Below are 22,206 nucleotides of genomic sequence, written 5' to 3'. Positions count from 1 at the left end.
TGGAACTAGAGTAATGCTCCCAGTCTATGTTTGGGTAGTTGAAATCGCCCAATATAATGGTGTTTGGAGAGACCTTCATATTTTCCAGTGTTCTCAGGAAGGCCGAGTGGGGTTCCTGGGTTTGGCAGGGTGGTCTGTAGCAGGCTATAAACTGGAAGGCAGTTTTACCCACTGTTAGTTGCACATGGATAGTCTCTGATGCTTCGTGCTGTGCCACCAACCTGGAGGTGTGGGTATCTTTGACGAACATTGATACTCCCCCTCCTTTTGTGGTTCGGTCCAAGTTTTGGGGCCGAAAAGCATGGTATGAGGTATAACCTGGTAGTGCTGGGGTGCTCTCGCGAGCCTTGAACCAGGTTTCTGTTACTGCACAGATATCGATGTTCTCCATGCTAAGGAGAGTTTCGAGTGCGTGCATCTTGAGGTTTAGACTTCTGGCGTTGAGTAGCATTACTCTTAGTTTCTTATCCCTTGTGATACCTATGGAGGTGGGTTTGTCTTTTGAGCCTTGCCTAAAAAAGGCACTATGGGGGTAGCAAGAGCCTTTGCCAATATCCGAAAGCCCAGGGGTGACAGGTGCAAGCCGTCCCTAGCGAAGCATTGTGGCTTGTTGAACATGTCATCCCAGGCTGACAGGCATTGGATCCCCTTTGAATGACACCAATACTTAAGCCAATTGTTGAAATTGATCATCTTGTCTTCATATTGTGGCATCATTCTTGGTGAGGGTAAGATGCTACTCAAGGTCAGGGTCATACCGGCCTGGGCTACATGCTCAGAGAGCTCCTCTATGTCTCTTTTCATGTAGTCCAGGGAGGTACGTCTCAAGTCATTCACACCAGCATGGACAATGACTGAGTCATATTTGTACTTGCCTTGGAGTGACCTGAGTGCTTGTGTTATGTGGCGGATCCTAGCGCCTGACAGGCAGCTCACCGTGACCTTCTCCTTATTCAGCCTGGTGAGTGGGACGTCAGTGTGCCTGACGATAAAGTCACCTATTACAAGTGTATCAGGTGTGTTGTTTAGCCTTAAGGGCTGTGACTGTTCTGCACACTGGCTTTGTGAGCTATGTGTTGCACGTGTTTTGTTTTGGGGTAGCGGTTGCTTGGGTGTCTGCTTTGTATGTTTCTGCTGCTTAGGCAGATTTTTATTTACAGCCTCCGAGTATGTTTTTGTGTGTTTATGTGTTTGGTTTGCTGTTGTGGTAGGTCTATGTGAGACTGGAATTGTAGTGAGTGTGGTTTCCTTCTCCTCCTGACTGGTTTCACCAGTACTGAGTTGAGAGAGCTTAGCCTCCAGTATGGCTATATGGTTGCATCTCTCACATGTGTTGGAATTTGTTGGGAGGAGGAGAGGGTTGTCTGTGTACATGAGGCAGTTGTAACATTGCCTCAAGATTCCCAGATTCACCAGCTGGACCGGAGAGGAGATTGACACCTGACCTTTGGTCATGCTAAAATATTATTGGGAATTCCTTTATAATTGAAAAAAAAAGGGCCAATGGGGAACGAGGTACTCAAGGGGAGTTTGTGAGGGTATAGTGCTTTTAATATTTCAGTGCTGACTTATATAATTGCTTTAGTGAGCAAGTGCCAGGTAATTTAAATGCAATGTGTTACAGGTAACTTAAATGCAAAAACGACAAACAGTAACTTTCTTTCAAGTGAAACAAGGAAATAAGTACAGTAAGCAATGCAGATATCACTAGGGATCCACAGAAGCACTGAAAAGCTGCATTTTAGGTGGAATTAGTGTTTCAGGGAAATAACAAGCAAACAAACAACAAGCATACAAACAAAGCTAGATTCAGCAGGCCTGGATCTAGTCTATGCTACAGCAAACAAGGTGTACCAATTTCAGTAAGGAACAGTTCAAATATGCAGGCACTATAAGCCTTTAACCAGAAATTCCCAGCTCAGAAGGGCAGAGTCCAGCCTCTCCTCCCACAAGAGTGCAGACCACGAACCTTCTTAATGTAAAAAACTGGCCTGAAGCCCAAGTGCTTAAACCAGAACTAATACACTTTTAGAATAACAGACACTGAACCCTCAATCAGCAGTTCACAACTTAGAAGGATGTAAGCTACCTGTCCTGCCACCACAGTGCAGGCCACAAACCTTCCTAATGTAAAACAACTGGTCTGAAGCCCAAGTGCTTAATCCAAAAGACTTAGAATTATAGCTACACTTTAATCAAGTTACTACCAAGCAGTAATAAATACAATTGAATACTTTAAAGAATGCCTGGATTAGTGCTCAAGTTATACAAACAAAGCTAGATTCAGCAGGCCTGGATCTAGTCTATGCTACAGCAAACAAGGTGTACCAATTTCAGTAAGAAGCAGTTCAAATATGCAGGCACTATAAGCCTTTAACCAGAAATTCCCAGCTCAGAAGGGCAGAGTCCAGCCTCTCCTCCCACAAGAGTGCAGACCACGAACCCTTTTAATGTAAAATAACTGGCCTGAAGCCCAAGTGCTTAAACCAGAATTAATACACTTTTAGAATAACAGACACTGAGCCCTCAATCAGCAGTTCTCAACTTAGAAGGATGTAAGCTACCTGTTCTGCCACTACAGTGCAGACCACGAACCTTCTTAATGTAAAACAACTGGCCCGAAGCCCAAGTGCTTAAACCAGAATTAATACACTTTTAGAATAACAGACACTCAGCCCTCAATCAGCAGTTCCCAACTTAGAAGGATGTAAGCTACCTGTCCTGCCACCACAGTGCAGGCCACACACCTTCCTAATGTAAAACAACTGGTCTGAAGCCCAAGTGCTTAATCCAAAATACTTAGAATGATAGCTACACTTTAATCAAGTTACTACCAAGCAGTAATAAATACAATTGAATACTTTAAAGAATGCCTGGATTAGTGCTCAAGTTATACAAACAAAGCTAGATTCAGCAGGCCTGGATCTAGTCTATGCTACAGCAAACAAGGTGTACCAATTTCAGTAAGAAGCAGTTTAAATATACAGGCACTATAAGCCTTTAACCAGAAATTCCCAGCTAGAAGGGCAGAGTCCAGCCTCTCCTCCCACAAGAGTGCAGACCACGAACCCTTTTAATGTAAAATAACTGGTCTGAAGCACAAGTGCTTAAAACAGAATTAATACACTTTTAGAATAACAGACACTGAGTCCTCAATCAGCAGTTCCCAACTTAGAAGGATGTAAGCTACCTGTCCTGCCACTACAGTGCAGACCACAAACCTTCCTAATGTAAAACAACTGGTCTGAAGCCCAAGTGCTTAAACTAAAAGTCTTAGAATGAGTTACACCAAGCAGTAGTAAATACAATTGAGTACTTTTAAGATGACGCAAAAGCAAAATAAAGTAGGAAGAAACACAAATACAGTAAAAGCAGATACATTTTTTTTTTTGAGTGAGCAAATGATATGGGCCCAGGAGTTACATGACAGAAACAAGTGCAAATGCAGGCCTTCAAATCAGAAAGTTGAGAGGGATGGAAGACTGTCCAAATGGCCAATAACTACAAATTCTGTGCCAGAACCACTCCTTATGTGGTAGACAGGTTACCTAGTGCTTACCACTCCCACTGATAAGCTAGAAGGCTTCCCTCCAACACAGAAAGGCTTGGGGGCTCAGAAGCTTACAAATAGTCCTGGATACAGCAAATCTGTATCTGGAACACTAATTACAGGAAAGGTAGGAAACAGGCTTACAATTTTTTTTTTCAGAAAAGTAGCAAAAACAGTAATAAAAACAATTCACATGCAGTAACAATATTAGTCCACACACAGTTTGAAAAAATGTAATTAAATTAAATAGGGTTAAAAGCAAGTGCAGAAAGGGTTTATTATGTAGAATGCGGTAAAGAGATGGGACTGGGGGAGTGTCCTAGATCAAATCTACAGTGGGGCGGGCACTGCAAAAGCCACCAAATTTAAACTACAACCAAGAACAGGGAGGGGTGGGAAGACAGTTTCAACAGAGATGTGAGGAATCACAGTGCAAATTTATAAAACCAGAAAAATATATACTGATCTCTGTATATTTGCAGAACAGTAAGACAACAGATATCTAAGCAACAATTTAGCTCTATAAAACAGAATAATACAGAAAAATATACTCAGCTCTATATATTTGCAGATAGTCTTGTAAGGCTCTCTCTCAGTGCACAGGTTCCAATTTAAATGCAGACTGTTAAATTAAGGGAACCTGGAGTTAAGCAACACACAAGCTATAAAAAACGGTTATATCAGCTGAAGACAAGGCAGAAAATGAGGAGGGGGTGGGGAAGACAGTTTCAACAGAGATGTGAGGAATCACAGTGCAAATTTATAAAACCAGAAAACTATATACTGATCTCTGTATATTTGCAGAACAGTAAGACAACAGATATCTAAGCAACAATTTAACTCTATAAAACAGAATAATACAGAAAAATATACTCAGCTCTATATATTTGCAGATAGTCTTGTAAGGCTCTCTCTCTCAGTGCACAGGTTCCAATTTAAAATGAAGTACATATTTTTGTTGACCAGTTATAAGTACTTAGCCAAAATGAGGAGTCAAGGGCATTCAGAACCATTTGTTACCTCAGACAGTGTGCTTTAGAAGCAAGTTATTCCAAGACAGTGTCATCAGCTGTAGGCATACTCAGACAAAATGGTGTAAAAACTGAAACAAAGACCAAGTTATCTGCCAATGGAATGTAGGAAGAGAACCAAATTTCATGCATTATATTAACAGTAAAAATATTTTAGTTCATCTGCGGTAGTTGCAGTCAGAACTAATTCATAGTTTCAGAAGGGTCACTTTAACTTGTTTACACATGTCAGACTGTGATCCAGGTGTCTTTAGACAAGATATAGTCAAACTGGGAGAGAGCACACTCATGGTGCATTGACATTAAAAACCTCCTTTGGCTCCTGCACGTAGGAAGATACTAAGATCTTTAATTAAAGTTGTTTGCTTACTGACAATGGGTGAATTGATAAATAAAGGTGTTTCTTGGATGATATTGAAAAACGCGGATTGCATATTGGATTTGAGATATTATAAAGGATAATATATTTGTGAATCTGAGATGGGACTGTTACAATGTGCTGCATCCAATTGATAAAGAGCTGAAAAAGAGGAAATGACTGAATATCATTCAAGTCACTAAATAGAGTTGATAATTTTGATTGAGTTACTCCTTGTTTTAATGAAGTGATTGCATATGGCAATGCCTAATGGAGCAGGATATGCTCATGGCCAGCGGGAACCAGTAGCATAGACTACAAATCTGAGTGACTCAAGATCGGGAAGGAAAAACACTGAAGATGTTGGATGAATGGAACATCTATAAAGAGAAATGGAGCAAAATTAAAGAAAGCAGAATATAAGGCTATATGGGGTATTGGAAGAAGTAGCCAAAGAGAACTTGTTGGATTATGTAAAAATAATATGACAGAATGGATTGGTTTTGAGACAGATTTCTAGAGTATTATGCAGATGAGATATTTACCATTGCTAGAGTCTGAAGTTAAGTTTGGAAAGGCAAGGACAATTTTGATTGAATTATTGACTTGTTACCAACAAGAAAATTGTGAAGGCTGTGGTAGAAGGGGAGACATTTGTGATTGGAAGGGAGGCTTGTGTTTGGGGGACACAGTTACGCCAAGGTAACATTAAGCCTTTAGCTTCAGATTTGTTGATGCAGTGGTGAAGTGTAAGCAGAAGAGATGGAATTTTAGAATATAATTTCTGACTGCAATAAAGTTTTTTTGGAAGAGAAACTGCTGATTTTCAGTAATCCAGATGAAGAAAAGGAGAAGATAAGAGAACTCCTTCAAAGGAGAATGCAGGCCAAACAAAAAAGTAAAACTGCTGTTGGACTAGATATAGGAGGTGACACAGAGTGAGTCTGGGGGTAATGTTTGTATTAAAGAAAGAAATATGTTTGATTGAAGATGTATGACATTGACTAGGCCATTTTACAGGAGTCAGAAGTGCAAATCATTAGGTTTCTGAATTGTATTGTGCTCACTACTACCTATGTGTGCAGAGTACTGCTCACTGCATGCCATTTTAGTCTTTGCAGTCTGCCGGTAACATCACAGTAGTTTGGAATTTTGCCACATTACAGCCTCCTTTAGGGCTCTGTTGTTGTACCTGCAATGCTACAAGAGTAGGGTAGAACTTTACAACAGATCCAGCCTGTATGTATCTCTGTCTGTGCATGTGCTACACTGATAACTAACTCCCCAGTCTCATTTCCCACTGTTTGGTTTCCCTGACCTTGAAGAACTAGATCACAACCCCCACATATTCTGTGTTTAACCTATTAGGGTATTAGGGTGTTTCTCCTTTCCTCATCACTTATAGCTATGGAGTTAGTTTACTTACATAAGGAGTAAAGGGCAAAAGATGTCCACATAGGGCTACAGGGAAAAGTGCTAACTTTTCCCACAAATGTGTTGGTTTATAGCTTTATGGTTTATGATTGTGATGTGTACTGCTTAGGAAATTCTTTTTTAACCAAAAGCAGATCCTTGTAGTGAGGTGAAATAGTTTTCTAGCCATAGGGGTAAGATGTCTCTCACCCTTAAGGAAAAACATTAAACCACAGAGAAAACTGATATTGCTTGAGCAACAAATCTGATGAAGCTCTGTTAAGGAGGAAAGTGCTCATCTATTTAATATCTTTATTTTGCAATAAATAAGTCTAAATGACTAAACAAGTTATTCATGCCAGATTATGCTGAAATCTCATATGAAATTAGTTACAGTTTTTGGTTCTTTCTTCCTGATTTTAAGGAGTCTTAGCCAGCAACGTTGTTGAAGAAGTACAAATGTTTCCTGTAGTTTAGTTTATATAATATATGTATATGTGTATGTGTGTATGTATATATTTATATATATATATATATATATATATATATATATATATATATATATATATACAGACAATATAAATATATATATATATATATATATATATATATATATATTAGCCTGTGTTCAATTTTGGTTTGGAAACTTCAAATGATTTTTTACTGGTGAAATATAAATGGTCACAAGACTCAGTTGCCTGGTATTTCTTGTGATTCCTGTGTTATACACACATGTACATGAGCATGCATGTTTTGACGGTACTATTTATATACATCATTATGTTGTACTACTGCTTGCATATAACCCATAGCATGACTGAAACAATTTTCACCTGGACTAGCCTACCTACCAGGATGGCAATTGAATAAGGATGTTTTGTGCCAAAAATGTGTTTATAAGTGGAGAAATAGTTTTGTGGGAGTCTAAAAGGAGAGAAGGACTCTGTGTGAAAAAAGGCTTATGTGTCACAGAAATGCACTGGAGCTGGATGAAAGAAAAAATTCTGATTTTGCATCATTGGTGCAACCAGAACTTGAGGTGGGATACATAAAGGGTTCCTGTTCAAATCTGAGTTTCAGACAGTGGAGCAAAATCATGGACATAAAACAGTCATCATTAGAATGACAGTAAAGAAAAAGTCAGTGACTGAAAATATTTGGTTCTGACTGTGAGTTACAATAATAATAAGAATAGGAACATCATTAAATGCATGCAAGATGTATAAATGTGACAGGGAAGCAGATGAAAGTGCAAAGACTGTAACTGCAGTCCTTTTAGGAATGGAAGTACAAATGCAAATTAGAGAGATATGTTTACCAAATCTGATGCAGCAATATCTCAGAATATTCCCTTTCCTCTGAGGAAGTGCAGTAGTCTCAAAGTTAATATGTGTGTGTGTGTGCGTGCATGAATGTGGGCACAACCTCCACTCCTTCTCTAAAATGGATATGCCAGAGGTGAAGCACTCCTGTAAAACACTTAAAAGGCAACAACAACATTTCCAACTTGATGTGTTTGTATTTCTGTCATGGTTTACTTTTTGCAGTGTTGGGGCTAACTAAAACTGTTGGGTCTTTCATTTCTGATAGGGAGAATAGGGAAATAAACCAATTATTCTCAAGACAGACAAGATCGCTGCAAATAGCCCAGCGTTACAGAAATTAGGATATGCAGTCTTCTGGCTATCATTGACTTTAATACAGTGGGGTTTATATTCTAACAGAAGAGGTTTGGCACCAAGCTGGAATGGGCATGAAATTTAAAGTGGTGGATCACAAGATAAGCAGCAGCTACTCTTTGAAATTGACTTGCACGGAAAGATTCCTGGATGTACTATGGTAGTGTTTGTCTGGTAAATTAAATAAGTTAAAGACACATGACATGTACTTTGACCTACTTGATGTGTACCACATGATAAGTAACTATAGATCATTTTCTCCAAAGGACATTATCCTAGCAGAGCCTAATTCTTTAAAAGGCTGTTTGGAGGAGGGCGTGTATCTAGGCAGCTACTGAGGGTGTTTTTCTCCAGTCATATGTGTAGGTCTTAATAGCACCATAATGTGCAAAGTTGTCAAAATAATGCAAGTACAGCAGTATACACAGAACTGTGCTCATGATCTAATTTGGCTACTATTCTATGCTCATTATGTTGGGCATGGATGTCTGAATTCAGGTACAGTATGCTGTGTCTCTTGCCTCCATTCTGAGCCATTCATAAAGTAGATTGGTCTCTCTCTCTCTCTCTCTCTCTCTCTCTCTCATTCCCCACGGTGATGTGTAGGCATTAGCTGTTCACTTCAACCTTCCCCGCATTGGCTTCTCCAGCTCCCAAGATATTAGTCAAATCCAGGTTGTCTAAATCACAATCAGGGCTTTATCCCTATGTACTGTGGCACCAGCTCTTAGAATCTGTTTAAATTCTGAAACAGATCATATATTTGTTTTCTTCATCATCTTCCATGTCTGTATTATTTTGCAGTGCTACTTGCACTATTCCTTTGATCTTTGGGGGGGGCAGTTCTTTCAGCATTTCTCCTTCACTCAAGAGTTTTATCTTTAGAACATTTTGTCTACCACTGCCTCCTGTCACTTTTCTCGGTCTCTATTTTCGGTACTTACGTATTATCGCAACCATATTTTCAAGCTTAAAATATTCGCTTGTATTTTCCTTAAATAAACGGAATTAACGGTATTAAAACTAAATAACGTCTTTTCTATAAAAGTTTTAAGTTATAGTAGTATTTAAACTTGAAAACACAGAGAAAAGAACATTTGAAAATAGCTTGACCCTTTTTTACCGCTATTTACGCATGTCAGTAAAGCATCTCTGCATGTGTTACATTTCTCGTGATATACAAAAGTTGTCAAAGCTCTAGTCAAAAGACATATATTTATTAACCATCTAAGTTGATTGCTGTAATCTTAGTTTTGTGAAAAATGCGATTGTGGGATTTACCTAACACAGATAAGGAGGCAATTCAGTTATTTCAACAGTATGGAATTATACACAGTTTAAATGAATGCAGTTCAGGACATGAAATGAAATTATACTATGGAAAACAAATATTTTCGAAATGCAACTCTACTAAATGCTACCAGCATATAGGAGTTCGGGAAGGTAACTTTTTTGAGGGAAGTAGAATTTCTTTCATAACTGGTGTTCGTTTTATATACTGTTGGTGTAAGCAGTTAACTAGCATTAACTTCTGTCATGAAGAATTGGATATGGCTGACAAAACAGTTATCGACTGGAGTAATTATTTAAGGGATGTATGCACCATGGAGTTGGAAAAACAAGAGAAGAAAATGATCGGAGGGCCAGGGCATATAGTGGAAATTTATGAAAGTTTATTTACTCGGCGGAAAAATAACAGCGGTCGTATTCTACCTCAACAGTGGATTTTTGGAGGGATCTGTAGGGAAACTAAAGAAACGTTTGTAGTAAAAGTGCCTGATAGAACTGCCTCTACATTGTTTGACCAAATACAAAAAAACATCAAAGAAGGTAGCATTATATACTCAGACTCCTGGAAAGCATACCAAACAAAACAACTGAAAAAAGCTGGCTTCAGCCATGACAAAGTTAATCACAGCTACAATTTTGTTGACCCTGACACTGGAGTGCATACACAACATATAGAAAGAATGTGGGGCTCAGTAAAGTGGAGAAACAAGAAACAGCGAGGAACTGCACGTCACCATCTACATTCCTGTCTTGTTGAATATATGTGGCATGAAACACAACTATCACATTCAAAAGACTGCTTTGAAGAACTACTAAAAGCCATCGCTAACAACTTTCCTCCACAAAAAAACAGAAAATCCATACCAAGTACCACACCAATTAACCAACCAACTACTTCCAAGCTGTCAACAGTAAAAAACAAAACAACACCCAGTGAACAGTCCACATCTTCTGAACTATCTACACTGACTACCAATATAACAACAACTGAAGAATCCACAATTAACAATATTTAACAGTAGAACCCTAATAGCTATGAAAATTAATGGCATTCGAATATACCGAATATACATGACAACCAAGAAAGAAACAAAGCAGTATTCTGAATTTACTTATATTACATTGCATATGTACCATTTACAGTTTAACCATTAAATACTTTTCTTCAATCACTTACCTTATCTCCATTTTCTTCTTTTTTGTTTTAAGTAATCCAAGAACTGAATAAAGGAAAATAAATCTCCACATGTGTAACACATCCCAACGATAAATCCCAAACCAAAAGCTCCTTCAATTGCCCCAACGATAGCTCCAAAAGTCGTTTGTAACCAAAGTAAGTTCCAATAATAGCTCCCAAAGTCCTTCGATAAGTCCACCAAAGTCCTTCGATAAGTCCAAATTTTAAAATAACATCGACTGCCCCAACGATAAATCCAAAAGTCCTTTTTATCCAACCGAAGTTCAAACGATAGCTCCCAAAGTCCAAAAACACCGATTGTCCCAACGATATATCCAAAAAAACCACAAATGAAGTTTCAGTGATAGTTTCCAACTCCTTCGATAGTGATCCCCAAATTCTTCGATAACTACTTCCCATACGAACACCTTCCAACAATACATCCAAAAGGAAAACGATCCCCAAATCCTTCAATAACTCCATTCCGATACGAACACCTTCCAACGACAGCCAAATCTGTAAAATCCTTCCATAATTCCTATGCGACCATCTCCTTCCGACAACAGCTCTGAAATGGAAAGCACCTTCAAAGTTCAGCTATAAATATACGTACCAACGTAACGCTCGTTTTTAGCACACTACGCACCTATCCAAAAAATTTACCCATAAAAACATTAAAAAAAAAAACCACCAATATCCTAGCATACTTTTAGACACACTACCCTTCCCTAATACACTATATTTTTTTAAATTTAAACTAAAGGCGGAAAGTACAGTACATCGCAAAATCTGGTTGCGATAATACGTAAGTACCCTATTTTCTTATAACAGCACTGGTTTTGACACTACTGATGGCTTTTCCTCCTGTAATTTCAGCTTAGACATACAAGTCTTGTACAGATGTCCTTGATTTCTTCTGTACATTTTGCTGTCTTCCTCATTAACTGCAAAGGATCTTGGTATGCTAGAACTTGTTACTTAGGATTGCTGTTGTGGTACACAATGCACATGGTATAGCTCTGTACTACATGTTCTATATGAATCAACTTTCCTGGTCAAAATATAGTTATTGCTTTTCTTTGCACTTTACTTTTCCAAAATGTGACTTGCTAACTTCAGTTACCTACAATAGTAATATATCAGGTATGTTTTCTAGTTGATTAACAACATTTTCAGCTTTGAACATTAAGGCTTGGATATAGCTTTTTTTTAAAAAAAGATTTGGCTGATGCACCCAGAAAGCCCAATAAATTACATTATGAGCCTCAGTCCCATAAATATTTTTTTTTCCAAACCCAAATCAGATCCTAGAGTAATTTCTTTGTCAAAATCAGCATCTGCCAAACATCTTACAGAAGAGAGCCTTGTTTCTTCTAACAAGCTGTAATAAGCTGGAAGGAAGTGAAATAATATGTCTGAGCAGCATGTTTCCTTTGTATATGTACAGTAGTCTCAAATATCAGTTCTGCATCTCTGACTACAGGCACCTGCTGTCCTGTCTAAATAACTCAGCATGTTAATCTTCTGTCTGTCAGACTGCACCTGATGATGACTGCAGGTTCAAGTTCAAGATGCATTTTGTATAATAACAGGCTTGTAAAAGACGAGTAGTTTTTTTAGCTCAAATCATTTATATTATTATGTTTAACTGTATTGGTATCAGAACAATAATCATGCAGTTTTTCAATGTATTAGCAGTTCTGTTCCTGGATCCTATTTGTCACTATCCTTTTTCTTATTTACATTTACTTTCCATTATATACAACAGCACAGCAAACTGCACCTATCCCACCAGCAAAGCTTGTCGACCCACCACAGGTAGCAGCAGCAGCGCCACTAGAGGAATTATCTAGGACATCTGGGTCCCAGCCTGCCACAGTTGCCTCCATAACTCTTGCCGTACCTGCATCAGATATTCCTAGAGCAGAATCTGGTACAGTTGTACCCACCATTAGCAGTGTGAGTGGAGATGACAACTTTGTCACCCACATGCTGCTGTCAGAGTTTGTGGGGGGGTATCATCAACAGGAGGTTATATGCATGTATCAGCCACATGGAGACCATGCTCTGGTGACTCATTGAGTTGCTTCCTTGCCCAACATTGGCTACATCTTCTGAGTCAGGATCAAGTGGTCACAATACCAAGGGTGAGGAGTAATCTCCCACAGGGTCTCAGCTGGCAGAGGCTGCAGCTACAAACACCCATTCCTATCCCCCAACCTAGTGTTCCCCTCCCCTTTGTGTCTATGTCCGCCTTTGTTGGTTTTATAATCCTTCCTTTTCCATTGTTCTCCCTTTCTGATGTCTCCTTCACCATTGTCTTTCCCTCCCTAATTGTGTTACTTCACACCCTGTCAGTCATGTCTTTCCCTGATGCCTAACGCTCTTACTAACCTCTTCTTTCCCCAACTTGCTCTGTACTTCACAAAAAATTGGCACCTGCCCCTCAAACAGTATTTGCCTCCCAACCCACCCCCACCATGCTCATTTCTAATTTTTTACCATCTATTTTACCATCTGCTTCATTTTCCTTTCCAATACTCCAATTTGCAACCTTTAATCTGGTAAAAAAAAGATATCACGCACACAACCACTACAAGCTTCTAAATCAATTATTTTTTTGTGGTCATACTGTGCATGACGGGTCAAAGAGAGGACTGTTGATAACCTTGTACAACCAGTGAAAAAATGCACTGCTTATCATATTGTAACAGTGACATCCAGTCAGTGTCATGCCATAAGTAAACTGGCCTCAACTTGCATCTGTTGTGCAAATGAGCTGAGAGCCATTGAGTGGCAGATTGCACATATGAATAAAGGCAAAGCATATTCTTCATGTGACTGCTTCTATGGCTCAATTTGTTCATGAAGTGATTTGTTAAGTGTCATTGCGCATAGTGGAGGGTTCAAAACCTTCAGAGTTGTATAGATTTTTGACTTTTATTGCTTTCATTCTGTAAGTTTGTAATATTCACCTGATACGTATTTTCCTCACATCTTCAATGTGGCTGCTTCTATGGCACACCTCATTAATGTAGTGTTTGGTAAAATATCACTAAAGAGGCTGATGGGATTAAATCCCTGGAAGCATCTCTCTTTTTTTCTGCTTCCATTCTGTGAATGTGTAACAGTGACCTGATATGTACTTCCCTAACACCCTCAATTCAACAACTTCTGTGCCACACCTTGTTAATGCAGTGTTTGGTGTATAATTACTGAAGAGGATAATGTGTTCAAATCTCTTGAGGCTTGTCTTTTTTCTTCTTCTAGTCTGCAAACAGCTAACATTCACCCAACATGCTTACCTGACACCTTTAGCATGACTGCTTCTGTGAGTCACCTTGTTAAAGAAATGCTGGGCATAGTGTAACTGGACAGAGTTCATGGTTCGAATCATAACAGAGCTGAACAGGTGTTTTTTTTTTTACATTTACATTACAGTACAGGTACATTGACAAAACTGATGATGATAGGATTAGTGCAGCTAAGTGCATCTTATTACTTGTCGGTATCTCATGTATCTTGTGTGACTTTCATATTTTGTAGTTCAAACATTTCAGAGTGACAACTGTGTACATGTCTCATAACACCTTCTCCATTGTGCTGTGCATCCCTGATTTGGTAATTAGCTCCTTTGTAGTGTTATGTCAATTTATGTTGCTTCTTTTGTCCTACTACCATCGCTACACTTCCTAACCTTACTTTTCTTGCATAAGACATTTATCTACACATCTGCTGCCTTGAGTTACAACAGTAGCTCAGTATGTTAGTATTACCAGCTGTGCATGCGGTTTGTGATGACTAACCTAGATGCTCTTGCATATTCAATATTTACAATAGCCACTCATATTGTACTCTGGCCATGAGTTGGTCTAACACAATCTTCTTATGGGACCGTATTTTAGCCATGATGAGCAGCACATTGGCATGCGCATGCTGGTCTGGCGGCATGCATTGTTAATGAGCATTGGGGCTCATCATGCATGCATTGTAAACAGTGCTGTCTAGGCTGTGATTGTGGATACAAAAGGAGAGGGTAGATTCTGCCCTTCTGAGCTGGGAGTTTCTGGTTAAAGGCTTATTGTGCCTGCTTATTTGAGCTGTTTCTTTCTGAAATTGGTATGCCTTGTTTGCTGTAGCATAGACTAAATTCAGACCTGCTGAATCTAGCTTTGTTTGTATAACATGAGCACTAATCCAGATCATCTTTTTTGGAGTAGGTTCCTCTGCACTCTAGTGGCAGGAGTGTGCAGTTAGAACTTGTCTAATCGAAGACTGCTGGAACGGGGCTCAGTTTTTAGCTTTTTATTGGACAATTTGTTTAAATCAGTTTGCTCATTTGCTACTGTTATATAAAAAATACACTTTATGCATTGCCACTTAGCTAGGGTTAAATTATTCCTGGGGCCATAAAGTCTGCTCTTCAAATTTTCCCTTAGAACTATCCAGTTTTTTTAGTTTTAGCACTCAGATCTGTTTCTTTGAGCTCAGCACTTGTTCAGAACTTGTAAGCACTAAATAAGCTACAAATTACTACAGCACTCAACTTTCTTCACTTGTCTAGAGGAAAACAGTTTTTTGTATGTAATAAATAAGCACCTATCCAGGCATGTCTAAGGGTCAGCTCCTGCTGCTTTCTCCTGTCTGCCTAATGAATCTGGACATCTCGGAACAATGCATCAATTGCCTCATGTACACAGACAGCCCTCTTCTGCTACCACCCAACACTACAACCTGTGAGAGATGCACTTATATAGCCAAACTGGAAGCAAAGCTCTCTTCACCCAAAACTGGACTAGACAGCCAAGAGGAGAAGGTAAACACTTGCACCACACCACACTCATCACATAGTCCCTAAAAACCTACACCACAAAAACACACACATAGCAACACAAAACACACACCTACATTCATGGAGGCTCTCAATAAAAATATGCTCAAGCACAGAGACCTCCAAAGCAGAAATGCATGCAACCTCCACCCCCCAACATGATACATAGCCCACAAACTCAGTATGCCACTCAACCGCAGCCCATAAGTATTAACAACATACCCAACACTCTAGTCATAGGTGACTCTATAGTCAGGCACACTGATGTTCCATTCACCAGATTAACAAGGAGAAAGTGACTGTCAGCTGCCTATCGAGTGTCAGGATCCGCCACATAACGCACGCACTCAGGTCACTCTACAACAAGTACAAATATGACTCTGTCATTGTCCATGTTGGTGTGAATGACCTGAGATGTACCTCCCTGGACTACATGAAAAGAGACATGGAGGAGCTCTCCGATCTTGTAGCCCAGGCAAGTATGACCCTAGCCCTGAGTAGCATCCTGCCATCACCCAGAATGATACCACAGTACAAGGACAAAATGATTGACTTCAACAATTGGCTAAGTTTCTGGTGTCATTCTAAATGGAACCAGTGTCTGTCTGCCTGGGATGACATGATCGACAGATCATGATGCTTTGCCAGAGATGGCCTACATCTGTCGCCCTTGGGATTCTGGATACTGGCTAAGGCTCTTGCCACCCCTATAGTGCCTTTTTAGGCAAGGTTCAAATGACAAATTCACCACCAGCAAGCAAAATCTGAGGGTAATGCTACTCAGTGCTAGAAGTCTAAACCTCAAAATGCATTCCCTCGAGGCACTCCTTAAAATGGAGAACATCGACATATGTGCAGTGACAGAGACCTGGTTCAAGGCTCCAGAGAGTACCCTTGCATTACCAGGCTATAATTCATACCACACCTTTCGGCCACCTAACCTGGACTGAAACAATAAAGGTGGAGGCGTGTCCATATTCATTAAGGATATCCACACCTCCAGGCTAGTTGCTCAGCATAATGCATCCAAGATTATCCAAGTGCAACTAAAAGACCGCAATCCAAATTGTAACTTACTACAGATCCCCCACCATGCCCCAGGATTCCCACTCCTCATTTCTTGATACACTGGAAAATATTAAGGTACAACCCAACATCCTAATAATGGGTGATTTCAACTACCCCACCATTAACTTGGAAAACTACTCATGTACCAACTCTTTTGCTCAACATTTTCTGGAATTTATAAATTCCAATGCATTGGATCAACTTATCCACACCCCACCAGGGGCAGAATTATCCTAGACCTGGTCATTACCAAGATGGGCAACCGGTGTTTCACACCAGAGGTCAATTCCTCATTGGCCAGATATGACCACAAGCTAATCAGCCTAGACATCCACATCCCGTCCCCACCCCCCATTAGGGAAACCACCATAAAAAATTTCTCCAGAGCCAACTTTGCGCTTCTTAAAAAAAAAGTGGCAAACTTCACAACACCCATGTAGATGGGCAATAGAGGTATGACTGCTGAATCCTACACAAATGCACTTTATAAGCACTTACATGAGTGCATGGATTGTGCTATCCCTAACAGAACCAAGATGCTATCCTCCAAAAAAGGAAGTCGATCTGGTGGTCCTCTGCCATAAACCAACTCTACAACAGAAGAAAGAAACTGTTGCAAAAAAAGAGTAAAATCCCATGACTGGAAGAACTCCCTGGTCAGCTTCAATAAGAAGCTGAGATCCCTCATAAAATCCTCCAAAGCTAGTTATGAAAACAAAATCACCACTGATTCTAAAGACATCCACAAAGTATTCTATAGCTATGTCAAGAATCTCAATTGCAACACTCAGATCTGAACTGAGTTACAGCACAATGGCACTAAATATACAGAAACAACTGCCAACATCCTGGCAGATATGTTCAGTGCTAACTTTACTCCCCCCCTTACCCCCTAAAGGGCCCATCTCTATACCAGAAGAATGCAAAGTTCCTGTAATCACGGCTGCACAGGTAAAAACTACACTCTCCAAAGCCAAGAACACAGCATCCATGGAACCTGACAACATCCCCGGCTGCATTCTACATGAACTATAGAATGAACTGGCACCCCACCTAAGCACCATGTTCAATCATAGCCTCACCTCAGGTTTTATGCCCACTGAATGGTGCACAGCGACAGTTATCCCACTCTACAAACGGGAGCCACCACGGACCCTGGGAACTACCAGCCCATTAGCCTAATGAGCCTGGTCTGCAAGGCCATGGAACATATCATCATGGAACTCATAAACAAAGACATTAGTAATCTCCAAACTCTGGACCCCACCCAGTTCGGGTTTATAAAAGGCAGATCATGTAAACCTGATTGACTTCTTTGAAGCGGTCACCAAAGCCGTAGATGAGGGCAAGGTGGTTCACACAGCCTATCTAGATCTCGCCAAGGCTTTTGACACTATCCCCCACTATGGAATTATAGATAAACTTACTAAACTAGGTATAAATCCCTATGTCACAAGATGGGTTGCCAACTGGCTCACTGTCAGAACCCACACTGTGAAAGTAGCAGACTCCAAATCCGACTTCAGACCAGTGACAAGTAGAGTACCACAGGGTTCAGTCCTGGGTCCTCTCCTGTTTGGTATCTACTTTTCTGAAGTACAGGCTAACACAGAATAGAGTTCGCAGATGACTGCAAACTAGGAGCCACAATAGAAACTCCTAACAATGTGGACATCCTACAAAAGGATCTCACTGAGACAGATGCATGGTGTCAAAGCCATGGCCTCAAGCTCAATGCCAAAAAGTGCATTGTCATCCCCTTTGGTAAAAACTCTGTACCCATGAGCTACCACATAGGTGGTAGTCGACTTAACACCGTAAGTGTGATAAGAGACCTTGGGACACAGGTGGACAGTAGTCTCTCCTTTGATAATCACATCACCACAGTAGTCAGGAAATCCTTCTATGTGGCACACCTCATCACAAAAGGTTTCTCATCCAGGAAAAAAGAGGTCATTGTTCCCCTCTACTCGTCACTCATTAGACGCATTATAGAGTACAACGCCCATTTGGTATGTACCTCACAAGACATCTTCAACAACTGGAAAGGCCACAGAAATAGCTCAAAAAGAGGATTACTGGCCTCAAACAGATGCCCTACGCAGACCATCTCAAAAAATAACAGCTTTACTCCGTCACATATCGCCTACTCAGAGGTGATCTCTGCCTAACATACAAAGCGATGTCAAACCCAGAGCTGTTGGACATGCTCCACTTAAACAAATACCAATCTCTCCGAGCTACACGCTGTAGGGACCTAAACCTTGTAACTATAATAAACAGAACATGGTGGAGCGATAGATTCCTGTCCCAGAGACTTCCCATACTCTGGAACAAACTACCTATCTATATCAAACAAAGCTCCTCATTAGCACTCTTCAAAAAAATCTTGATGATTGGATGGTAAATAGGAAATTCACCCCAGGGATCACCTCTGTGGCTCTGTGTGACAGGGGCACAGGAAAATCATTTTCTTGGGTGGCGGAAGCCAGGGTACCTTTTTGGCTAGGCTTGTATAGTCCCTAGGGCCAATATCCTAGTACCTACCTATGAACCCATGAACCTATGAACATTTCTGAATCCACAGAACTATTTTTGACTTGGAAAATGCCTATTTACAGCATAGATTCTACAGGATTTATTAAATGCTGGACAGTGCTTCCTTTCATGTCCATAGACACCCTTTCTTCAAGGTTGCATGAAAATAATACAAGCACTTCTCTGTCCTCCATCTTAGATCTTTTTTGGACAAATTAGCTTCCATCATGGATTTCTTTTTGATGTCCATTGCTGTTGCAATTTACCTTGATTTTATTTTTGACAACTCGTTTCATATTGCATTTTGCACAGATCATTTTCTTCAGATAATTATTTTAACTGTAACCCAGCAATTACACTTGCTCAGCACATATCCATAGCTGTCCTTTATTATTACTGTTACAGTAGCTGTAACTATATGGGACATATCATGCCAAGGATTGGGTATCTGGCAAGGCTACAATACTTTGGGCTCCGTCCTTGCGCTATGTGCATCCACCCTTTGCACTTGAGTACATGCAGGTATAAGAGGGATGTATTGGCACAAACAAAATCTCAGAACTTTCTTGTCTCATAATACTCATAAACAGACTTCTCATGAGCTCAGTGTAATGAGTTCAGTGATCAGTCTGCTCTATAAAATTGGCTAGATAAGTTTCCTTTCTTTTTCTGAAAAAAACTTTATTCCTATTTAATTATATATATCTGACAGTAAAGGTAAAGGTAAAGGTAAATGCTTGTGTGGTAAACAGATTCCCTACAAGGATACACATTTAAACACCTTAAACAGTTGGCACATTACACCATAGCAATTAAATGTCTTTCAGTGGACACCCCTTCAGAGAAAAAATGTGTTAAATGAGTCATCCAAAGAATACCCTGCTTCTCTGTTCTGCTGACTGTATCTGACATTTCCACTGAGGTGCTTTCACAGTTTTTGGATCATCAATCGATTTCTTCTAGTCCCTCTTACACATCCTGTCAGGGGGTTGCTATGGTCAGGGATTTAAGCATGTCCCTTCAGAATGTACATCAAGCTTTGGCCAAGAGTGGCATGAGGCCATGCAGAAGTTTACACCACTAGTTAGAGCCTGCCTTCCTTATTGGTGTTTGATAACAGAGCATTGGCAGAGAGAAAGGGATAATGGAGTACAACGTGAAAGACCAACTGAATGTTTTAGAAATGTCTTTATATTTTTAAGAAACTCTTTCATCTTTTTAATATGTGATTTGTGTTGTGTGCATAGCTTTATCCACTAATTAGTTATTAAGTGTTAACCTTTTACTATTTAAACAGGTTTTTCACATTCTGTGTATTTTCTGATGAAGTCTGGGTAGTGCCTGGATAAAAACACATGTTTTGTGGAGCGTTAAGTTGTATGTACTAGCCAATAAAGAGTGGAGTTTTTCTGTCTTCGAAACCCAGTCTGTTTTGTTTATTAGTTACCTTTTGACTGGTTCCTCATTTTTTTGGTTATTGACCAACTGTGATTTAGTTTTTACTTGAGTCGAGAACAGAAGCTGCTGTGAAAAAAATGGATACGTAATAATATATATAAATATTACACGACAGCTATATGAATCAATCAAAAAAGGTTAAAAAAGATTGATAAGCGGAAATGAAAAGGTAATTTACAAAATAATAGTGGGGGACATCTGTATAGCTCCTAAGTATGCAACAAAGTCCAGACATTTTAGGATATTTGCATAGGTATTTTTACAACTGCTGCAGATTTGAGAGAATTTTTGTCAGGTAGATGGCAAATCTTGGATGTGTAAAGAGAAAGACAGAAGTAATTCAGAATATGTTTTTTGGGAATTTAATGAGTTGGTGGATTTTAGAAATTTCCTACAGAGTACTTTGTCAAAAATATTATGTGAACAAATGGTTGTAGTTAAGGAAATTATTATTTTGAGCTGAGATACAGGGTCTGAATTACCTAGAAAAAGTGAGAGTTTACTAAGTTTAATACTGTTAGCTGTCAAAAAAGCAGTTACTTGAAAATATTAATCAAAATCTTAAAGCAGTAACTGAAGTACTGAATATTGTAAAGGAGATAAAAGAATTGTAAGTGTAATCTTTAGGAAAGGGAAGGAGCAAATTAATAGAAATAAGTGGAATTGATAGGAACAATTCGTGTAGAAAAATGTTCAGGACGAGGAGGAGTAGGAATTGAGCAGTTTATGTAGTATTGGAGTGATTGGATATTGATATAACGAAAACACACTGTATGAAAATAATAATACAAATGTTGTTACTGTTAATTTTCTTTTCTTTTACTGAATGTGTCCACTGTTTAAAAAATGTCATGATTGCAAAGGATGTTTTAAAAAAATGTCTTATGGTGGGCAAATTCTTTTTGACCTTTCAATAATTCCTAAGTGCTTCTATTCTGTCATTTTATGAAGTAGAGTAAAAGTACTGAATACCTTTGTCTTCTCCCCATTGACATTTGGGAATGTTGTGGACTGTACTTTAAAGATTTCTTGGAAGTGAAAAACAAGAGTAAATGTTCAGGCAAGAATCCTGTGAAGAAAAATGATGGTTCACAAAGCAAAGACTGATAGAAGAGCTGATTTAGATGACATTGTCCATCAGAGCAGCACACGTTAAAAAACAGAATATTGATTTACAGGGAATAAAGGTTTACAAATTAACCCTGATGCAGTCACCGCTCAAAAAGCTTTCCACTGGAGTAATAGTATTGAAAGTAGCAGAACTGGTCAAACCCAAGTGGAACATACACTGAGGGTAGATTAAATTGGTGGGTAGAAGGCATAAGCTGAGAATAATTCAGGGGATCCTTGACAAAAAAGTAGCAGGAACACATTGGACAGGCTGAGTAGACCATTCAGCTTTTATCTGCTAACTAGTTTCTCTTTTATAGTACTAGGTTTCTGGCAATAGGGAAGGCACCACTGTAGTCAGACAGCTGGCAGGAAATATTATATCTTTAGGGTACATGCATGTGTCCTTTTCATAAGTGTATTAATAATGTCACATCATTTTAACCATAGTCATCTGCTAGGACTGCTATTCTACATGTATAGTTCATACAGATGTTTTCTACCCTGTGCAGTAGCATACCATTGTTTAGGTAAGCTTAAACATATTTAATGACTAGCACCATATCATATTGTTTTTCTTTCAGGATTCTAGAATTAAAAGTAGTTTACTTTTTCACTGTAAATTTTAAAGCCATATAGATGACCCTGGGTTTAAATAGCTTGTGTTATTTTTCATGTATTTATTGGCAGCCATTTTCCAGTA

This window comes from Protopterus annectens, chromosome 6.part1, assembly GCF_019279795.1.
Source record: "Protopterus annectens isolate FY-2018-M chromosome 6.part1, PAN1.0, whole genome shotgun sequence".
Classification (NCBI taxonomy): Eukaryota; Metazoa; Chordata; order Ceratodontiformes; family Protopteridae; genus Protopterus; species Protopterus annectens.
The sequence above is the reverse complement of the archived record's forward strand: the minus strand, read 5'-3'. Positions refer to the sequence as shown.